The sequence below is a fragment of the Lissotriton vulgaris genome, chromosome 2_1, assembly GCF_964263255.1.
Source record: "Lissotriton vulgaris chromosome 2_1, aLisVul1.2, whole genome shotgun sequence".
NCBI classification, from domain to species: domain Eukaryota; kingdom Metazoa; phylum Chordata; class Amphibia; order Caudata; family Salamandridae; genus Lissotriton; species Lissotriton vulgaris.
Window position 1 is genome coordinate 356,848,751 of NC_141687.1, and position 22,950 is coordinate 356,871,700.

The window sequence follows — 22,950 nt, forward strand, 5'->3', positions numbered from 1 at the left end:
AGTGTTGGTAGCCAATCAGATAGGGAGGGGTCGCTGATCCACCGCCGCCACAGTTGTATATCTGTGAAATCTTTACATTTCTCAGAAACTACTGAACGGATTTACATAATTTAACAAAAAGGTCACTTTCTGGACCAAGCGCTACCTTTTTGCCAACTTTTGTGTAATTCCGATCAGTAGTTCAGGCTGTAGCCGTGTCTAAAGTTTCCTATGGAAATTAACATGAAGAAAAGCAATTTGGGACCCCCCTTTTTCTCAATCTTCGCTTGATGAATCACCCTAAAATTTTCAAGACAGCAGCTGAAGTGACTGCTCCAATAGTTTTGAAAATTTTGCGAAGATTCATTAAACAACGCTAAAGTTATTGGCAAATCAAAAAACGCTCTTCCTACGGAAACAAGTTCCTAACTGTAACTAGCTACTGGTGACCGCCAGTAGGTTTTATATATATATATATATATATATATATATATATATATATATATATTTATTACCTACTGGCGATCGCCAGTAGGTATGTATAGTTAGGATTTTTTTGAATAGGGATTTCTGAAAATTCTATGTTGAATAACTTTGGCGTTGATGGACGGAATTGGTTGAAATTTTCAGGAAAATGGCACATTTTGTTTCTGAGCGTCCCCTGAAAGTTTGGGGGGGGTTTCTTGAAGTGCGGGCCGAGAAAAAAGGGGGGTCCCAAAACGTGTTTTTAACATTGAGTTTTCCATAGGGCGGTTGGACTCACTTTTAGCTCGAACGGCAGAATGGATTTCTATGAAACTTGGCAAAATTGTAGGGACTGGTAGTCCGATGTGCCTTTGCTAGGTCTCAAGATATGTGCTCTAGTGGATTTTGAGTATTTTAGGTTAAAAAAAATATATATATCTGTAAGCGCGCCCTGGTACGCGCACCGGGCGCGCCACGCGACTTGCGCACGGAAATCTGATTGGCTCTCGGGTGTCTGTAAACATTTGAAACAGTCCGGAGCGGCCGCCATCTTGTGTCTCGGTGCAGCCAGACTGATCGGTAATATCCCGTACCGTCAATCTGTTTCTGCTTATCGGAGGGAACTCCACTGGCTTCCAGTGGCTAGCCGCATTCAGTTCAAGGTCCTCACCCTCACCTATCGAGCCGTCAACGACTGCGGACCTACTTATCTGAAAAAACGGGTTTCGATATCCCGCTCCACCAGATCCCTGAGATCTAATGACCTCCGCCTCCTGATCTCGCCCCGTTTTAGATTATCTAGAACTGGTGGCAGAGGGTTCAGTGTCATTGCTGCCAAATTGTGGAACTCCCTTCCAATTGAGCTGAGATTCTGTCCCTCTGAATCCATCTTCCGAGCCAAACTTAAAACATGGCTCTTCTCCGGACTTTAGTCTCTCCACTGCTCCTCTTGCTTCACTCCCCCTTTCCCTTGGTAACTCTGGATTTTAGCGCCGGGACACCCCTTCGGGGGTAGCTGCGCGCTCTACAAACTACATAAATAAATAAATAAATAAATAAATAAATAAATAGGATCGAGACACAAGAGGTGGCCAAAACAAAGGGGGAAATGACCATAAGGGGGCAGAGTAGATGCTCCCTGACCCCCTAGGTTTGATGTGGGGGCTTTAAAAGGGCCCCGCGGGGCACAAAAAAAGCCTTTTTTTTTCAATTTTTTCGGGGGGAGCGCCCGGTACGTGCAACGGGAAGCGGTCCGGGGAGCGTACCAAGGGTGAAAAAAGAAGGATAGACTATAAAAATATTGTATGTTTATTGATTGTACTTTTTGTTGTTTTTTTTTTTTTAGTACCAACATGTAGGTACCAATGCAGAGTCAATAATTTAATATACACTGTCTTCTTTGTAGATATCTTGCATGTTGTTACAGAAGTTATTGTGGTATATGGAATTCATAGCGTAGTCTGTCAGGAAAGCAGAAACAATTTGGAGGCAGGAGTTGATAAAGAGATGTTAAATACACATTGGAGATAATATAGTGGGAGAAAGGAAGTAACTATGAGCAAACTTATTATGTAACACAAAAAAGTTGCACAGTATATTTTAAGTCTGACTTTACATTATAATCAATTTGGTACTAGTTTAAGAAATACATATAAAAATGAATAATGTCTCAAACAATTTTTGAATTATTAAATATAAATTTATTTTTCAGATTCCTTTTCCAAATTTAACAGAACTTCTAATATTTGATTGTCAGAAATGTCCTCATTTTGAATCAGGAAATCTACTGATTGTACACATTGAAGTAGTTCATAGTCCCGTGATTCATCCATGAATTCTGAGTCATTGGGTTCAATAACTTTATTATTGTTGCTCTCCAGAACAATTTCGTTGGAATTTTTTTGCTCTCCTTCCATTTTTGTGCTGTAATTTGCATTTAAAAAAAATATATCAGTAGAGATAGGGCACTGTTGGGTTTAAGTTCAGACAGGTACTTTGGTTTTTTTAACAGTGATTTTATCTTTGGGCAGTGTATGGTATCAGACTGGAAGTAGAAATATAAAAAAGTGTATGTGATAAAGCCTAAGTAAATTAATAATTATATAAGACAAGCCTAACTCCATCCATATCTATAACAGAGAAGTCTATCTCATTCTATAACTATTACAGAGGGATAGTATATAACTATCAGAAAATGTTTTCCAAATTAACTTAAAGTGCACAACATACTTCAGTTTTTAAAATAACATCTTACCTTTCAAAAAGAAGTTTAAGTTGTCAGTGAAAATGCTCTTGAAATGTACTTCAGGAAGTAGTAGTCAACATGGCTGTGTTTCTCTCTCTTTCTTTATATATATTCAGGTACATAACCAATCAAATGTCATGAAATAATAGTAGAAAATGAAAGTAACATTTTAGTCGGTTGTCAATTCTAACACTTCATATGTGTTTTTGTCATGTAATTTACCTCAGGATATTTAGTCAGGCATACAGCAGAAATGTCTCAATGGAATTCTGTCAGATTTGGGTAAATGGTAGGGACTTCTATGTAGTAGGGCTTATTCTATATTTGATGAAAGTGTCTCCGGTGGTTTTTCTGTAAAATACTTTCCCACCTTTTTTTAGCGAGCGCTTACCGGTGCGCGCCCCGGTATGCGTACCGGCAGCGTTACGGGAGTCCTCCATTTTGAGTTACGGTAGAATTGAGACACAAGATGGAGGGCAAACAATGTTCGGAATGGGTTGAAGGGGGCACAGTAGGCACTTCCTGACCCTCTAGGTTTTCTGAGGGGGGCTTAGGATGCTCATATAGGCAAAAAAAATAAAAAAAATAAAAAAGAATTCACGGGGGGAGCGCCCGGTACGCGCACCGGTAAGCGTACCGGGGAGCGTACTGTAGTGAAAAATAGTGAAAAAAGTTAGAAAAAGATAAACGTTTTGAATGATCACAGGTAGGGTAGCTCTGAAAAGAGCTATTGGGTTCTGTGGCTCATTTAGATACCTACAAGTAGGTTCAAATGCACAGTCTTAAATTCAGGAGGAATATTCTATTCCCCTCATCTGAGAAGTGCACACCTTCTCCTCTGTAGATGTCTTGCATGTTGTAACGTAAGTTATTGTTGTATATTGAACCCATTCTAAAGTCTCTCATGTAAGCAGAAACAGATTTATTCACATGTTTCCGTGCTTTCTCAAATTGTGGACAAATTGGTTGGACCAGTTCCATTTCTGTCTTTGGCATATATTGGAATATACCAAGGCAGTTTGTGGAAAAAGTGTCAACAAAAGATGAAAGGTGTCCTTTAAAAGCATTTCCAGACCAACCCCAGTCATAGTGCCCAAATCATTTCCACCACAGTGCACTATTAAGAGGTCAGGGTTTGGCAGATGCATAAAAAAATTATATTAAAAACATATAAAATATATTTTTCCTTTAAAAGGAGAATACATTTTACAGCTTTTGATATTTGCTAATAAAAAACCATTGAAATTCACTGAAAAAACCATAGGTTATAGACCATATATAGTTAGGAATTAGCATTTACAAAACCTTGAAAATTCACTGAAAAAACCATAGGTTATAGACCATATATAGTTAGGGATTAGCATTTACAAAACCTTATTTTACTCACACAAAACCATTGAAATTTGCATATATAGTTAGTTGCACTAACTATATATCGCGCACCCGCAATCCACTGCTGATGATGTCACATATTACATCATTCATGACATGGTCAGTGACATCACTGATGACATCACTGTTGACAACTCAAATGACATCACTGACAACATCACTGATGACATAATTCATGTGATAATACGATGAACCTCTTCAGACTCTAATATAACCTTAGATACACTCAGTGAAAACAGACACTCACAGATTGTCACTCATCCATGGAGTTACTCATACACCTAGTCAGTCATGCAAAGAATCAATCACACCTCCATTTCCTCAACTATACAGTTCTACACACCTTACTAATTCAAACATATTCTAACATATATTTACTCTCTTATACAATCACTGATACAAGTTTTCAATGATCCATGCAGCCACTCACACATTCACTGGCTCTTATACACAGTAATTTATATATGTCAACTCTCACATGTACTGTATTTTACATATGTACTTACTTTGACATGTAGCACTGAGATATCCATTCACTCACCAATACACTCATGCACACAGTCAACCATCCATACAGCTGTTTCCACATGCAGTTTTGAGCCCATACATCTAGTGAATCAACTGTTCACACGTCTATGCACAGAGTCACACACCTCCCAGACACCCACACACACACACTCACTCTCCCATACAAATACTTGGGCAACCAATCAATAACCCATATAGTTACTCATATAGCTACTGATCAACATATGCAGCAGCCTGCACAACAACAGACATAGTGATGCACACATTCAGACAGTTTAGTCACTAACCCATGCATTCAGTAAGAAACATTTAATCACTCACTCATACAGTCAGTCACGCACCTACTAAATCCTTCATCCAGACACTTATACATCCACTTATTCTCCAATATGTAAAACATATTTAAACTTTACAGAAACACACAGTCACTGGATAATGTCATCAGTGATGTCACTGACCATGTCATGAATGATGTAATATGTGACATCATCAGCAGTGGATTGCGGGTGCACGATATATAGTTAGTGCAACTAACTATATATGCGAATTTCAATGGTTTTGTGTGAGTAAAATAAGGTTTTGTAAATGCTAATCCCTAACTATATATGGTCTATAACCTATGGTTTTTTCAATGAATTTTCAAAGTTTTTTAAATGCTAATTCCTAACTATATATGGTCTATAACCTATGTTTTTTTCAGTAAATATATATATATATATATATAAATAATTTTCAAGTTGAATGGGTTGAAAAGAGGCACCTAGAAATCTGATCTTATTTAATATAGAAATTTCACCCAATCTTCTCCTAGATCCCCACATCACCATCTCGTTAGGCTACCACCATACAATCTCTGCCCTACCCATCAGGCTAAATAACCCTCACTCTCTCAACCGATATTGCGCAGTGTATGAATGAATACCACATGCCACTAGAAGGACCATACTGTAAATAATTGTGAATACTTTATTTAAATTATCGGTTCAACTTCTTTCTTCAATTTCAGGGGTACTTCACGTTAATTTTGTAACACAAATATGTACAAATGCGAAATATTGTAAATACTTTATTTTCTGAAAAGTGATGAGAAAAGAACATGTGGTAGAGTACTTTACACTGATTGATTGTACATAGTTTTGTGTATATACCTTTAAAATGTACAGGCCATGTGTATACTGCTGGGCGGGTTGGTCAAGATGACCATGGAAATGGTAGAGGGTACTTACACTTACAATACACTATTTAAATAAGGTCTAGACCTAGGGACTCTATGGTCCAGTTGAAGGCAGGAGCCGAAACGCGTAGTCCGTCCTTTTTTGTTGCACGTTATGCTTGCACTGGTGTGTAAATAATAAAACGCTAAAAACTACTGCTGCTGTGCCGTGTCCTTTGATCCGTAAGAAGTGGAGAGAAGAAGCTGTGGCAATTTCGAGCGCACAAGCTGGGACGCGCAACACAGGCACTCCGAAACGAGGTGAAGCGGCCGTAACTGATCTTGGGATCAACATCCAGCTGACTACAATTTGCGAGAACGGCCGACGCCACTGCTGCAAGACCAGGTGATCCGTGGAAGGTTTGCTCCGTGGAGACTCGAAGCAAGAAAAACAGACGGAAGAGTACGGAGGCGACCGGAGCTGGGGTGAGTGGAGCGTCGTGGTAGTTGTCAGATCGCCTAACTCTGATACGCAGCGGAGGCTGTGTTCGGGTTGGGTGAGAGGTGACCGCCCTTCGACTTTAACAAGCCCAGGCGAGGGAAGCCTTGGTGAGGTGTAGCTAGCGTGTCAAAAAGAAGGAGATATAAACCTAGACATTCCGCATATTAACTCACCGTATCACCAACGTACAGCCTGGTCCAAACTCCCGGGAGCACTGGGAAAAGTATTCACTAACTGCCCGGCGAGGAGAGATTGAAAACACACCGTCATCGGGGAGATCGACGGGTTGAAAATCCTTAAAGGGGCAACGCAGCATTTTCGGATTATCGTGTGAGCACGGAGGTGCCTCACAGAGAAGCAGCATTAAGCGTGGAATTGGGCCCGGCCAGAACCTGGGATCAGGACAGCAGGACAACCCAACCTTATTACAATCAAATAACACACCAGACAAGTACAACAGTGCATCAAATAGATCAAAATTAATAACCCGTCCCAGCTACAAGTAAATACATGGCTGACAAAACAAAGAACCGCCAGCAGAGGGCGAGTGAGCTTCTTAATGATGACAAAATACCAACGTCCTCCAATGCAAGGAAAGATGGGAAAGATGGGGAAGATAAAACAAAGGAGAGAACACTTGCCAATATAATTCGGGAATTACAATTTCAGCGCAACCAGGAAATAAACAAATGGTGGGAGAAGACATCACTGGAGAAATATATCGAATACAAAAGAGTACCGCGAGGATTGAGGATCCTAATAATGCCTACCCTAAATGATCTGGACGCTGACCTTATTAAACTTTGGCAAACAGATACAAACGAATGTTCTTACAAATTAATGAGAACCCTGATTATCCATGCAGAGAGGAAACTTGAAAAGATTTTAAGCACAATAGTGGCTTTGGAAGCAGAACTCGAAGACATGCCCATATCAGAAGAAAGCAAAGAAGCATTGGAGGCTATGGAGAAAAAGATAGCCAAACATGAAATGGAGGTGGAAAAAAGGAAGGCCAACAAATTTATGAGGGATAGACTTGATTATATGAATGGTCGAATTTATACCTTCGCCCGAAAATACGATACACTAAGGAGCCACGTTAGCATGGATAAGACCGTGGAGAAACCCAATGACCCATCAGAGGAGGTGGAAAGTTCGGAAGTAAGCTCAGTTGAAGGAGATCTTAATGTAACCCCTTTGGATTTTCAGGGGGAGATAAAACTAGCGCACATGATAACGCGACAAAGAGGAAGAGGCAGAGCCAGCACTTGGGGAAGAGAACAACGCCCCCCGAAGAAACCACCGGCAAGCCAAAAACCAGAAGGGGCGGAAAAAGAAGCAAAACCAAAACGAGGCAGAGAAAAGAAAAAGTGAAGATCAAGAAGCTAATGTCCACGCCTAATATAGTAGTGAATCTATCAAATAAACTATTATCGGACAATCACTTAAAACTTTTAAATAAAGGTCTTTCCTTTTGCCCAACGAAAACAATGAACACACCAAATGCCCGCATCGACCTCTACAAATTCTGCAGGAAGGTGAAACTTAAAAAACACTTTGCAGAGAAAACTCAAACGAACAAAAATAAAAAAACATGTGCCCTGGATAGTCATACAATAACACCAGTTACACAGAAAGATCTAACTGCCATGATCACCTTAACATCAATTAAAGAGATCCCCTCTGAAAGCCAAAGAGACAACACCATCACTCCGGAAATGGAAAAAGACTTCTGTGATAACATTGGCCTACCCACCAACATAGGTGGAAACAGTGGACTTAAAAGAGCTTCCAAATTCTGTCCTCAACTGCCCCCGGGGAATAAGGTTGACTTATTCCAAGAACTAATGGTGGAGGAAATAATGAAGATCTCAGATAGATCCATGAAACGAGGACAAAGTGAAAAACAAAATCTTTCTTTGGATGAGCGGAGAGCGATGATGGACCTAAAAAAAGACACCTCTATAATCATTAAATCCTCTGATAAAGGGGGCAATCTTGTTATCCAGAACGTTGTGGATTATATTGAAGAAGCCAACCGGCAACTCCTCATCCAGGACCATTATGAGAAATTAAACACAAATCCACTAGAAAGTTGGACAAATGAATACCATGCAAAACTATTAAACTGGAAAGATAGGGGTCTGCTGGACTTCGATGAATACAGCTATTTGAAAACAAATAACCCGATTATGGCCACCATATACTTCTTACCAAAAATCCATAAGTCACTAGTAAAACCACCAGGGAGACCTATTGTGAGTTCAATTGGGTCTCTATTAGAATCAACATCGAGATTCATTGACATCTTCCTGATGCACTATGTGACTACTCAGCCCTCTTTTTTAAGGGACACAATGGATTTTTTGCAGAAAATTTCTACCTGTGAATGGAAATCAACTTATCAAATGACAACAATTGATGTGACATCACTGTACACCTCAATATGCCACGAGGATGGCATTGAGGCTGTAAAAGAGATCCTCAAAACACGTTCTGTCAATTTCCTGGAACATTCAGTAATGTTATTGGACATGCTCCAATATTGTCTAACACACAACGCATTCCTCTTCTTGGGAGATACATATCTCCAAAAGCAGGGCACCGCTATGGGGACATCTTTTGCGCCCACATATGCGAACATCGTGATGGGGGCATGGGAAACTGAGGTGGTCAGGAAAGACCAGGAAGACCCGGATGGACCCAGAATTAAACTATGGTGTCGTTTTATAGACGACTTATTCGTCATCTGGGATGGAGACGAGGAATCGATAACAAAATTCACAGAAACCTTGAACAACAATCGATTCACTCTAAAATTTACATCAACTACAAGCTCCCAATCATTGATATTTCTGGATGTGGAGGTATTTATCAAGAATAACAAACTTTGCTCCAAAATCCACAGAAAGCCAACTGCATGCAACAGCATCCTGCATGCCAACAGTGGACACCCAACTAGGTTAAAATGGAGCATCCCATACGGACAAATGCTGAGGGCAAAAAGGAATTGCTCTGAAGTAGAGGATCTAGAAGAAGAGATAAACAACATGAGTCTCAGATTCCTCGAAAGGGGATACCCAAATGAAGTCATCATTTCTGCTAGAAATCGGATGCACCTAAAGAAGAGAGAAGAATTGTTGACACCTAAAGATAAGAGATTGCGTAGAAACTAAGAACATGACACAGATTCAAGTAGCACACCAACTAGAATCATTGTGGAATATGACAATCAGAGTACACAATTAAAGAAAGCCTATAAAAAACACTGGGCAATCTTGCGCATGGACAAAACCCTGAATGAAAGCCTGTCAGCCAACCCGAGCATAACGTATAGAAAGACCTCGTCCCTAAGAGACATACTTACTCAAAGTCATTTGGGAATATGCAGGGAGAAGAAACAGAGATGGCTGACAACACCTGGCTTTTGGAAATGTCATAAGTGTAAGGCCTGTGAACATGGGGAGAACATCAAGCACTATGTACTTCAAAATGGAAGAAAAGAAACCATCTATGACCACATTACATGTGAATCCAAATGTGTTGTCTATCGACTCAAATGTCCTTGTGACAAGTATTACATTGGGAGCACTATAAATAAACTGAAACTGAGGATACTACAACACCTAAGGGCGATCAAGAACAAGGACCCATGCTACCCAATGGCCTCCCACTTCACTGAATACCATCAAAGTGATACCTCCCTTTTGAAATATTCGGGAATCAGACTATGTAAAACACCAAAACGAGGTGGAGATCAATTGCAACTTCTAAGACGTCTAGAATCCCGAATGATATTGAGTATGGGAACGGAGGCACCGTTCGGCCATAATCTGGACGCTGAACTACATGTACATCTGTGACTTCCTGATGAACCAATGATAATGTGGTCATTTGATTAGATTGAACTCCAAGGAATCATGTCTTTACCTAATTGATGCTGGACACTGTACATGTTGTAATCTATATAGATATTGAACCGGTTAATATCGATGGTCCGATACACACAATGTTTTCACTGAGGAGAGAGATATTGTGGCTTTTTGTCAAATTGAGATTGTAGGGTACTATGTGAATGAGATGTAATGACTTTGGTACTTCACCATAGGAATCTTTCTACATTTTATAAAAATAATTTTCAAGTTGAATGGGTTGAAAAGAGGCACCTAGAAATCTGATCTTATTTAATATAGAAATTTCACCCAATCTTCTCCTAGATCCCCACATCACCATCTCGTTAGGCTACCACCATACAATCTCTGCCCTACCCATCAGGCTAAATAACCCTCACTCTCTCAACCGATATTGCGCAGTGTATGAATGAATACCACATGCCACTAGAAGGACCATACTGTAAATAATTGTGAATACTTTATTTAAATTACCGGTTCAACTTCTTTCTTCAATTTCAGGGGTACTTCACGTTAATTTTGTAACACAAATATGTACAAATGAGAAATATTGTAAATACTTTATTTTCTGAAAAGTGATGAGAAAAGAACATGTGGTAGAGTACTTTACACTGATTGATTGTACATAGTTTTGTGTATATACCTTTAAAATGTACAGGCCATGTGTATACTGCTGGGCGGGTTGGTCAAGATGACCATGGAAATGGTAGAGGGTACTTACACTTACAATACACTATTTAAATAAGGTCTAGACCTAGGGACTCTATGGTCCAGTTGAAGGCAGGAGCCGAAACGCGTAGACCGTCCTTTTTTGTTGCACGTTATGTTTGCACTGGTGTGTAAATAATAAAACGCTAAAAACTACTGCTGCTGTGCCGTGTCCTTTGATCCGTAAGAAGTGGAGAGAAGAAGCTGTGGCAAAATATATATATATATATATATATATATATATATATATATATATATATATATATATATATATATATATATAACCTACCTATATAATGTCATCAGTGATGTTATTTGAGATGTCATCAGTGATGTCATCAGTGATGTCACTGACCATGTCATGAATGATGTAATATGTGATATCATCAGCAGTGGATTGCGGGTGCGCGAAATATAGTTAGTACAACTAACTGTAAAGGAACAATTTCAATGGTTTTGTATGAGTGAAATGTCCAGCTAAATATAACACCCCTAAAACTTATAGTTTTTGAGTGAATTTCAAAGGTTTTTTAAATGCTAATTCCTAACTATATAAGGCCTAAAACCTATTGTTTTTTCAGTGAATTTCAAAGGTTTTTTAAATGCTAATTCCTAACTATATAAGGCCTGAAACCTATGGTTTTTTCAGTGAATTTGCAAGGTTTTTAAAATGCTAATTCTCAACTATATAAGGCCTGAAACCTATGGTTTTTTCATTGAATTTCAATGGTTTTTTAAATGCTAATTCCTAACTATATCAGGCCTGAAACCTATGTTTTTTTCATTGAATTTCGAAGGATTTTTGAATGACAATTTTTAAATGTATTAATTGTTATTTTTTTTTATACTGATTTACTAAATTTTTGCAGGCAGGTGTTCAGAGGGCACGCCCCCTTTTTACAACACTCTGCAGCGCAGCTCCATGGTGCTTACTGGAGCTACCTGTTGGACTAGTTCCCTCTAGGGGACCTCTGGATTCAACAGGAATTAATTACCCAACTTAAACTGTGCAAACACACCTTTTAGAGTGTTCTAAATTGGGGGCTTAAGTTCCCTTGCATACTGGGGGTCCCTAGGGGCCAACTAGCCCACCATGAGTCTCCATTATGCGCCAGGGGGCTGCGTTGCTTTTCCCCGGGGGACGGAGGTCCCCGGGGCAGTGTAGGAGGGATTGCCCCCCCCACACTTCTTTATCACTATGCCCCCGTGATTTTGTCCCCCCGGGGGGTCATTTGAAAAAAAAACCTGTTTTTTATTTTAAAAAATTTGGCCTTTGGGGTCCTTGTGGGACCACCTGGGCAGGCCTAGGGGGTCAGGGTGTTTCTACCCTGCCCCCTTTTTTTGTTCTACATGTTTGTTTTTCTGCATTCTTGTGCCTGGGTCTACCGAGCACAAGATGGCTGCCAACACTCCCTGGTTTGAAGTGTTGAAAGCCAATGAGCATGCAGCTCCTGCTCGGAAAGTTTTAGGTTTAAAGCATTTTTATTAAGACAAAAGAAACATGGGGTAGGGGAATAGGAGGTTAAGGTTACATACAGTATAGTGAGAAAGAAGCGTATCTCAGGAGCGTTGGCCAAAAGTAGGTCGGTGGTCCAGAAGGAACATACAACAAATGTAAGGCAATTAGGCAGTTTGTGTAACCCTCTCGTGCACCCCAACACCCCACCCAAAGCCGAGCGCGAATAGCCATCAGCGATCCATCGAGGCACAACCCAGTCCCTCCGAGCCCCCACCCCCAATAAAGGAAAAAGAAAGGAAACAACACCCCAACTCCCCCGTCCAATGGTCCTGTATTAGGATAACCCGCCCCAAACCGCCCACACCCCATCCCCTAAGATCTTATCCTCTGTGCATTCTAATCCACCGGGGTCGCCGGTGGCGTCAGCCTAAGAAGTCGAAGGTACCTCGGGCAGGTGAGTTCCCGGAATTCCGTGGACAGTAGTGCTAGGAAGGGTTGTCATATCTCCTCAAATTGATCCACATCCCCAGCCACTGTAAGCGACATCTTCTCCATACCCAACACCTGCCAGAGTCTATGCAGCCAACCAGTAATGGAGGGGACAGTGGTGGTGCGCCAGTGGACAAGAATATTCTGGATCGCTGAGCCTAGCGCAATAGCAATCTGTCTACCCCTGCGGGACTTCAACGGGTACATTAGATCGTTGGGGAGGCCTAACAAAACATACGCTGGGAAGCGCGGCAGCTCAATCTCAAAGTGCCTATCTACCTCATCCAAGACCTCCTTCCAGTAGGCAGTCAGCACCGGGCAAGCCCAAAGAATGTGTGAGAGGGTACCCTCCTGTCCGCAACCCCGCCAGCACCCCTTGTCAGTGTGTTTATGCATTTCATATAGCCTCTCCGGGGTGTAATACCAATAAGTAGACACCTTAGTGAAGGTCTCCGTAAGTCCAGTGTGGTATGCAGAATGCCTCGCCCGATATGCAATTTTGTCCCACTCCTTATGGCTAAGTGTCCTACCCAATTCTCTGTGCCAGCGCTCCCTCCCCGGGTTATGATAGTGGAACGTCGGGGGTTGAAGGAATTTATACAAATCGGTAATTAGCTTGGCGTCCGAGGTCCGGGTCACCAACCACCGCTCATATGGTGTGATTTGGCGAGCTGCGGTGTCGCGCACCTGGGGTTGGAGAGCCCAGTGTCGGACCTGCATATAGCGCAGTCTGTCCATCTCCGTCAGGCCAAATTCCTGTCGAAGTTGTTGGAAAGGAATCACTCCCTCCGGCCCGTAGATCTGGAAAAGCGCCCTACAGCCCGCGCTCACCCAATGGGAAAAGGCTCCCGGCTCCAGGCCTGGGGCAAAGTCCGGGTTACCCACTATGGGCGTGAACGGCGAGGGGAAGGTGGTCAGTTCACGAGCCTCGCAAACCGCGTCCCACACCCGCAGGGGGACCCGCGTAACAAAAGAGGCGTAGAGATTAGCAGGGCGATGCGCGCGGCGCAAGAACGGAACCTCCTGGAGGGTGCGGCCCGCCACCGCCTGGTCTTGAAAAAGCCAGTGTTTGTCGGATTCCCACCTGCTCCACTCCACCAAGTATCGCAGTTGCGCCGCCTGAAAGTATTTCCGGAGGTCCGGGATACCAAGACCCCCGCCTCCGGAGCAAGCGTGGAGAGGACCCTCTTCATCCGCGGCTTGCGGCCTTGCCAAACGAAGCGGGAGATGTCTGCTTGCGTTTGCTGTATCCAACCCACAGGGGGTTGGAGAGGTAGAGCGCGAAAGAGGTACAGAATCTGGGGCAGTACCGTCATCTTAACCGCCGCGTTACGACCTAGCCACGACAGCAGGCCCTTGCTCCAGCGGCCAAGTTCCTCCTTGATCTTCCTGCTGAGGGAAGTGTAATTGGCTGTCACCATCTCAGGCAGTGTGGGCGCCAGCAGGATCCCCAGGTAAGGCACCGTAGACGAGGACCACTGCATGGGAAAAAGACGCTGAAGGTCCCTCCTAGTGTCCGCGGCTAGTGACACATCCAACGCCACCGACTTGCTCATATTCATTTTGAAGCCGGCCACACGCGCAAAGGCGTCCAGTTCCTGGACGCAAGCAGGGAGTGACCTCTTGGGGTCGTCTAGGGTCAGCAGGACATCATCCGCGTAAAGGCTGACTGTGTGGACATATTGGCCCATCTTAACACTAATGGCGTCAGGGTTATTGCGAATCCTCTGAGCAAACGGCTCCATGTAGAGGGCGAACAAAAGCGGCGAGAGGGGACAACCTTGTCTCGTACCACGTTCGATGGCAAAACTACCGGAGCTACACCCATTGACCCGCACCGACGCCGATGGACTTTTATAACAGTTGAAGACCATGGTGCGGAACTTCTCGCCGATACCCAGTTTCCCGAGAACCAGCTCAAGGTACGGCCAATGAACTCTGTCGAAGGCCTTCTCCGCGTCAACTGATAGCAACATCCGCTCCCCCGGGATACGCGAGGCCTTTTCTAGTACATGCGTCACTCTCTTGGTGTTGTCTACCGTCTGTCTACCGGGTACAAAGCCAGCACACAAAACCCTCATTAAGCGCCTCTTCAGTTTGGGAGTAAGGGGCACAGCCCTTTGCTGGCTCTCTTCGTTTTTAAAAGACAGAACATTTCAGGTCTGCGAAGGGAATGTGAGATCCGACATTCTCCCTCTCCAGTGTGGGGTCCCCCAGGGCTCCTCACTGAGCCCTACACTTTTTAACACATACATGGCCCCCCTGGATGACGTGGTCTCCCCTTTTGGGATAAAAGCCGTCACATATGCTGACGACACCCAAATGATCGTATCATTTTCTCTGGAAGAGGACAAGGTAAAAAACCTTCATGATTGTCTAGAGGGAATTCATGCCTGGATGTCCGCTTCAAGGCTTAAGCTCAATGGCTCGAAAACTGAGCTCATGCTGTTGGGAAATAAAATATCTTCTCTTCCATCCGCCATGTGGCCAGCATGTTTAGGCCCCCTCCCTCAACCCAAGACTGAATTAAAAAGTCTGGGTTTCTGGCTTGAACAGGACCTATCCCTCAAAACGCAAGCGAAAAAAACAGCTGGCACATGTGTGGGGCTACTGCGTTCCACCAGAAAGATCCTCCCTTTACTTCCAGGACCTTCACAGAAATTGCTCGTTCAAGGTCTAGTCTTATCAAGACTAGATTACTGTAATGCTCTCTTTCTTGCTGCCCCAGAATCCACGATCAACATTCTTCAAAGAACACAGAATGCTGCAGCTAGGATTCTTACTGGGACCTCTCGCAGAGTCTCAGCCAAACCCGCCCTTAAGGCACTACATTGGCTGCCGATCCGCGAAAGGGTCAAATTCAAGGCCCTCTGCACGGCCCATAAAGCTCTGCAAAATCAAGGGCCCCCAATGCTAAAAGACATGATCTTTCCATACAGACCCAATAGGCCCCTACGCTCAGCTCAAGGTCATCTGGCCACAGTCCATAAAATCAGAAAAGCCCGAACTGGAGGACGCCGTTTCTCGGTTACAGCAGCCACCTCCTGGAATGCTTTGCCCTTTCACCTTCGTTCTGAGACCAATCTTCTGAAATTTCGCAAGCTTCTAAAAACTCACCTCTTCCCGCAATAACTTCCTCCCTCTCCCCGACTTCACCCTCAGAAGTTCTGCAATTTCAGCGCTGGGACGCTCACGGGCAGCCATGCGCTATATAAGACCTAAATTTCATTTCATTTCATTTCAGCCTGGTCCGCCTCCACCAGTCCCGGTAGGTGTAGACCAAGCCTGGATGCTAGAATCCCTGTATATAGCTTGAGGTCAACATTTAAGAGTGAGATGGGCCTGTACGAACCACACAGGGCCCGGTCCTTCCCGGGTTTCGGGATGACTGACACCGTAGCGTTAAGGAGGTCCGGTGGGATAGCGCCAGGCTCGGAGAAGGAGTTAAACAGTCGAGCCAGGATTGGGGCCACAGCGGTGCAGAAGGTCTTATAAAACAAAGCTGTGTAGCCATCCGGGCCCGGGGCTTTACCGTGCTTCAGTCGCGCTATAGCGGAGATGACTTCCTCAACATGGATGTCCCTCTCTAGATGGTCCGCCTGGGCGGAATCCAGCACCGGGAGGGCCACTGACTCCAAATAGTCCTCGGCGTCTCGCGGCAAGGAGGGCTCCCAAGCATACAGTGCTTCGTAGAAGCTGCGAAAGGATTCCGCCACCTCTGCGTCACCAGAAACAATAACCCCGTCTGTACCTACCAGTTCCTTCACGACATTACGCTGCTGTGCAACCCGAAGCCGATGGGCCAGGAGCTTACCACACTTGTCCCCCCCTGAGTAAAAGGCATGCTTCAGGCGCAAAGCGGCATACTCCACCCTATCAAGATCCAGTGCTGATAGGAGCTTCCTCGCTGCTTTCAATTGCCTCCAAACTCTCGGAGCCCCTGTGCGGCGATGAACCTGCTCAAGCTCCCTGACCTGCGCAGTCAGTTCGTCCCTCTTACGCTGCCGTTCCTTATTTTCGGCTGAGGAGATGGAAATAAATTCCCCTCGGAGGACCGCTTTCAAAGCTGCCCACTGCGTTGCTTGAGACGTGTCGGAGTTGCCGTTGTGAGTCAAATAATCCTGAATGACCTCCCCTATGCGTTTCACAACAGACTTCTTATGTAAAAGAGTATCGCGAAGACGCCACGTCCCTCGAGAGGGAGAGGCCCTCGGCCACTTGAAAACGCCGGAAACTGGCGCATGGTCGGACAGGGACAGGACCCCGATGTCCGCCGCCGTGGCGGCAGTGCGCAGCGGTCCACTCACCAGGAGGTAATCCAGCCGCGAGTAAGTGCGGTGCGCATGGGAGAAGTAGGAATAGTCCCTATCAGTGGGGTGCATAGAGTGCCAGAGGTCGTGCAAATCCATCTCCACAATCCGATCCTTCACCGCGCGGGGAAGTTCCCCCGTCTGCGGGGAGCGGTGCGCCGACCTGTCCATAGCAGAGTCGAAAACGATGTTAAGGTCCCCCCCCAGGATAACATGGCGATCGGGCGAGGCAGTGACGTCCACCAACACTGAATCTAAGAAACGATCCTGGTGATCATTCGGGCTATAAACGGAGCCAACCGTAAAAGCTATTCCCCCTAGTCGCATGCGATATGCAAGGAGCCTCCCCTTTTGCTCGGCATATTTATACAGAACCTCGCCTCTAAAGGAGCTAGCTAAAAGAATGGCTACACCCGCAGTCTTGGTCGCCGCTGAGGAGAAGAACTGAGTGGGGAACTTGGCAGAGCGCAGCCTATGGCAATCCCTGGGCAGCAAGTGGGTCTCCTGCAGGAGGCATATATCCGCCTGCGTCCCCTCCAGCAGTGATAGGATCGCCCTACGCTTCACAGGGTTATTCAGACCCTTAACATTAAGGGCCACTACCTTTAAGGACGGCATTCCTCCCGGGGAACAGAAGCACTATGCAGCAGGCAAGGGATCAGCGGGCGGGGCGCATGGGGCAGGCGCGCGGGAAAGGCCAGGACAGGCCAAGCGTAGGCATGGACAACATCGGACGGGACTCCCCCAACAACAAAACAACCCTTACACCCTCCCAAAACACACTCATGGCAACTAGCCAAAAACAAAAACAAATGTAAACACCCCATTGTCTCAGTCAAGCCCAAAAACGGGCAAGTCCGTAGAAAACAGCAAAGTGGACGTTCAGCCACTCACCTCCAATCGCCCCTCCCCGACCCCCGGCCCCAAACCCAGCATCGCAGAGGCTAAGAATCTCTCCCCCCGGAGTGAATTTAGGCCGTCAAGGCCACGACATTGTAGTCGGCCAAGTCCCTGGCCGCCGCCCTCAAAGCATCTGCCATGTCCGCCCTGATAGTAGGGGAGTCAGGGCGACTTGCACTCGCTGGCGACTGTCTCCTCGTCGACCTCCGTCGGCTCCGTCTCTCTGGGCGCCTCCACGACGGTGTAGCTCCGTCCTCCTTCGTGGCCGTGAGTCCCAGTACTCCGCAGATGTTTTGTAGGGAGCGCAGTTGGTGTAGCACCCCGTTCCACCTAAAGATCAGACGGAAAGGGTGTCCCCAGGAGTAGGGCGTCTCGTGTTCACGCAGAAAGTCAGTGGCAATCCTGAAGGACCTGCGCTTCTGCAGCGTGATGGCGGACAGGTCTTGGTAGAGCGCTACAGGCCGCTCCCTGAAAGTTAAAGGCTGCTTCTTTCGGGCCTCCGCCATGATGCGTTCTTTCAGCGGAAAGTCGGGCAAGAATGCCAAAATGTCCGGAGGGGGCGCCGATGACTGGCGCTGTCGGCCCACCCTATGCGCTCTGTCAATGCGGACAGGGAAGTCTGCATCTTCCCCCAAGATCTCGCGGAACAGGCCCTGTAGATAGGCCACCAAATCGGCCCCCTCGTCCGCGGATGGGACACCCCGCACCCGGATGTTGTTCCGCCTGGACCTGTTCTCAAGGTCCTCAGAGTGGGCCTGGAGCTCGACACATTGCTCCCGGAGGCGGAGAACGTCCTGTTGAAGATGGACTATCTCTTCATCTCGGCGCTGGCCCGCCGTCTCTACTGTTTCAACTCGCTCGCCAAGGCCCTCCACCTCCCTGCGTACTTCACGGACTTCACTGGCCACCTCTCTCTTCAACGTTTGAAAGTCTTCCTTGAGGGAGCTAAATAATTCCTCCATAAAGGACCTCGTGACCGGTGGCTCGCCCCCAGCCGCATCCGCCGAGGCCCGGGAGGATCCCGGCGACGGCTGTGTTCTGTCCCGCAGCTGCTGGGCCCTGCCAAGCATATCCGGCAGGGTGCGGTCCCCCTTCCTCGAGCCGCCTCTTCCAGTCATCGTGGTCGCTGCAGTGGACGAGGCCCAAGTCTGGCCGCTTCAAAGTTGCCTAGTCGCCTGTGGGCGCCAGATGTGGGGACCGCTCCGCAAGCAAGGGTGCTGCGTCACAAGCGACAAAATGGCGGTCCGGCCCGGGCACTACTAGTCGCGGCGCCCGGCCAGGGCGGCGACCGGGAGCCAAAGCAAGGGTCTCTCTTCAGCACGTCCCTCGGGAAGTTAGTCCAGTAGCGGAGGCGACAGCAAGCGCCCGCCAGCCAAAGGCATAGACGGAGGCCACCAACACCAGCTCTTCAGGGACAAGATGGCGGCAGGGCGGGGCCAGGTAGAGCGGCCTGGGCTGGCGACACCGCTGGCGACCCCCGGGATACAGCGATCAAAGAGAGTCCGCAGCCAATGTCACACAGTTGCACCGAAGGGCCCAGGTGGGCCGATCCCAGTGTGGAGGCCTCCGGTCGTCGTTCACAGGGCCGGGGCCTGCACAGCGCAGTGTGTCGCCGTCGCTAGTCGGAGGGCCAAGGCGCAAACTCAAATCCAAAGTCTTCCGTGTCACCAAGACACCGTCCGTAGGGCTCCGTTATCCTCCGGTACGCGGCGGGTCCGATCCCCTCCGGATCGTCAGCTTTCAGCACCAGGCCCAGCCGAGGCGCCTGGACAGCACTGCAGTTCGCTCCGCCTCCCAGGCTCTCCTCCGTGCTTCGATCTTTGACCAAACTTTCGAAGTGCTTCCTCCGAGGCGATGAGAGCCAAAGTGGTATCGATGTGCGCGCCAGGCACTCCGGCACATTCCTCTCGCTCGCTGAGCAGCAGCGGGGGGAGAGAAGCGCAAAAAAAGGGGCTCGAGCTGAGCCGGGCCGGAGGAGCTACGGGAGGAAGCGTCCGCTCACCCCGCCATCTTGGCCACGCCCCTCTCGGAACATTTTAGAGCTCAAAAAGGGGGTAGAGTAGAAGCACCCTGACCCCCTAGGCCTGTTCAGGGAATCCCACAAGGACCCCCAAGGCCCAATTTTTTGGGACAATCGCGGGGTGCGCGAACCCCGCGATTTTTAAAAAAAGGTTTTTTGTTTTTTATGCCTTGGGGGTCCCTGTGGGACCCCCTGAGCAGGTCTAGGGGGTCAGGGTGCTTCTACCCTGCCCCCTTTTTGAGTTCTACACGTTTGTTTTTCTGCTTTCTTGTGCCTCAGTCTACCGAGGCACAAGATGGCTGCCATCAATTTCTGCTTTGGAGTGTTGACAGACAGTGGCAGCCAATCAGCATGCAGCTTGTGCACGGTGCACGGTGTGCGCTTATAGATATATAAATGTTTTCACATTTGATTTTCTCAACAACTACAGAAGGGATTTACACCATTTAAACAAAAGGGCGGTCTGCGAACCAGACTCTACCATTTTGCCAAATTTGGTGTAATTCCGATAAGCGGTTCGGGCTGTAGCCGTGTCTAAACGTCCTATTGAAATTTAAATGGGGAAAACACGTTTTGGGACCCCCCTTTTTTCTCAGTCCCCACTTCACGAATCCCCCCAAAACTTTCAAGGAAGGAGCGGAGCGGAGCGGAGCGGAGCGGGCCATCTTCTTTGAGAAAATCCCAAAGATTCATCAACCTGCACCAAAGCTATTCCCAATAGAATGTTGCGGATTTCCTATGGAAACTAGGTCCTAACTATATATACCTACTGGTGACTGCCAGTAGGTAATATATATATATATATATATATATATATATATATATATATATATATATATATATAACTAACTATATATATATATATATATATATATATATACATATATATATATAAAACTATATATATATAACTAACTAACTATATATATATATATATATATATATATATATATAGGTATATATGTTCCCCTGGGTCTCTGCTCTTCTTTGCTGGGAGGAGTTCTGTGGCATACAATTATGCGTCAGCCAGAGACGCATTACAGGGATCCCTGCTTCGTTTGGGCTTGGACGTCACTGGCACGAACTGTGGCAGTTCTCTGCCACAGAAACTTTTCTTCAAAGTTATTTGAATGGTTTACAAGTCCGCCTTGGAGCCGGGGGAAAAAAGTTGGTGGTGACGAGGTTATCCAAACCTCGCGCTGGGCTGCCTGGATTGTCTGTGTAGTCCCCGCCGCAACTACCCCCTGGAATCCGAGGCTGAAGCAGTATTGGGGAGCTGAGGAGGACATTTAATGGACTACAAAGCTAAAGAAATCAAACCATCACACTTTGGTTTTTTCTTTTTTCGTTTTTGGGCACACTTTGCTGAAACTCAGCTACAAGTACATTGGATTTTTTAATCGATCCCTCCCCCCGAGCAACACCCCCTAGGACCTACTACATAGGATTCTGGGGCTTGCAGTTTCCTCCAACGCACGGTACGCTGCACAGGTGTGCTGCATCTTGAAGGGGGCGGTGCGGACTCACTACAACGAGTTCTGATGAGGCGTTTTTCATCAGCAGAGTGCATCTCATCTGTGGAGGCTGTGGGCGCTGACGACGGCCAAATACCGGCTAGAAATGCATCCGCCACTACTGTTCATTAAAGAGCCTCCAAATGTTCCCCTGGGTCTGTATATATATATATATATATGTATATATATATATATATATATATGTATGTATATATATATATATATATATATATATATATATATATATTACCTACTGGCGATAGCCAGTAGGTATATATAGTTAGGATTATTTCTCTATGGAACTTTTGAAAATTCTATGTCTAATAACTTTGGTGTTTGTGGACGGAATCGGCTGAAATTTTCAGGAAAATGGCACATTTTGTTTCTGAGCAGCCCTTGAAAATTTGGGGGGGTTTCGTGAAGGGGGGGCCGAGAAAAAAGGGGGGTCCCAAAACGCGTTTTTCCTATGTTAATTTCCATAGGGCGTTTGGCCTCACTTTTAGCTCGAACGGCTGAATGGATTTGCACGAAACTTGGCAAAATTGTAGGGACTGTTAGCCCGATGTGCCTTTGCTGGGTCTCAATATATGTGCTCCAGTGGATTTTGAGAAATTAACGTTTTAAAAAATTTATATATCTGTGACAGCGTCCCAGATAGCGCTCCAGATCGCGTACTTTTCGCGTCACGGAGCTTTGCGAAGCGATGCTGATTGGCTCTCCGGTGTCTGTCAACATTCTAAACAGTCCGGTGCGGCCGCCATCTTGTCTGTCGGTAGGATCGAGAGACAAGAGGAGGAGAAAAACGAAGGGGGAATTTAATGAAAGGGGGCTAGGTAGACCCCTCTTGACCCCCTAGGAATGATGTTGGGGTTATTAAAGGGTCCCGTGGGGCAAATAAAAAAAAATTGATTTTTCACGGTAAAAGCGCTTCTTGGTTCGCGAACCGGGTCGCAAACTAACGGCTGAATGGATTTGCACGAAACTTGGCAAAATTATAGGGACTGTTAGCCCGATGTGCCTTTGCTGGGTCTCAATATATGTGCTCCAGTGGATTTTGAGAAATTAACGTTTAAAAAACAGATATATCTGTGACAGCGTCCCAGATAGCGCTCCAGATCGCGTACTTTTCACGTAACGGAACTTTGCGTAGCGAAGCTGATTGGCTCTTCGGTGTCTGTCAACATTCTAACCAGTCCGGTGCGGCCGCCATCTTGTCTGTCGGTAGGATCGAGAGACAAGAGGAGGAGAAAAACGAAGGGGGAATTTAATGAAAGGGGGCTAGGTAGACCCCTCTTGACCCCCTAGGAATGATGTTGGGGTTATTAAAGGGTCCCGTGGGGCAAATAATAAAAATTTGATTTTTCGCGGTAGAAGC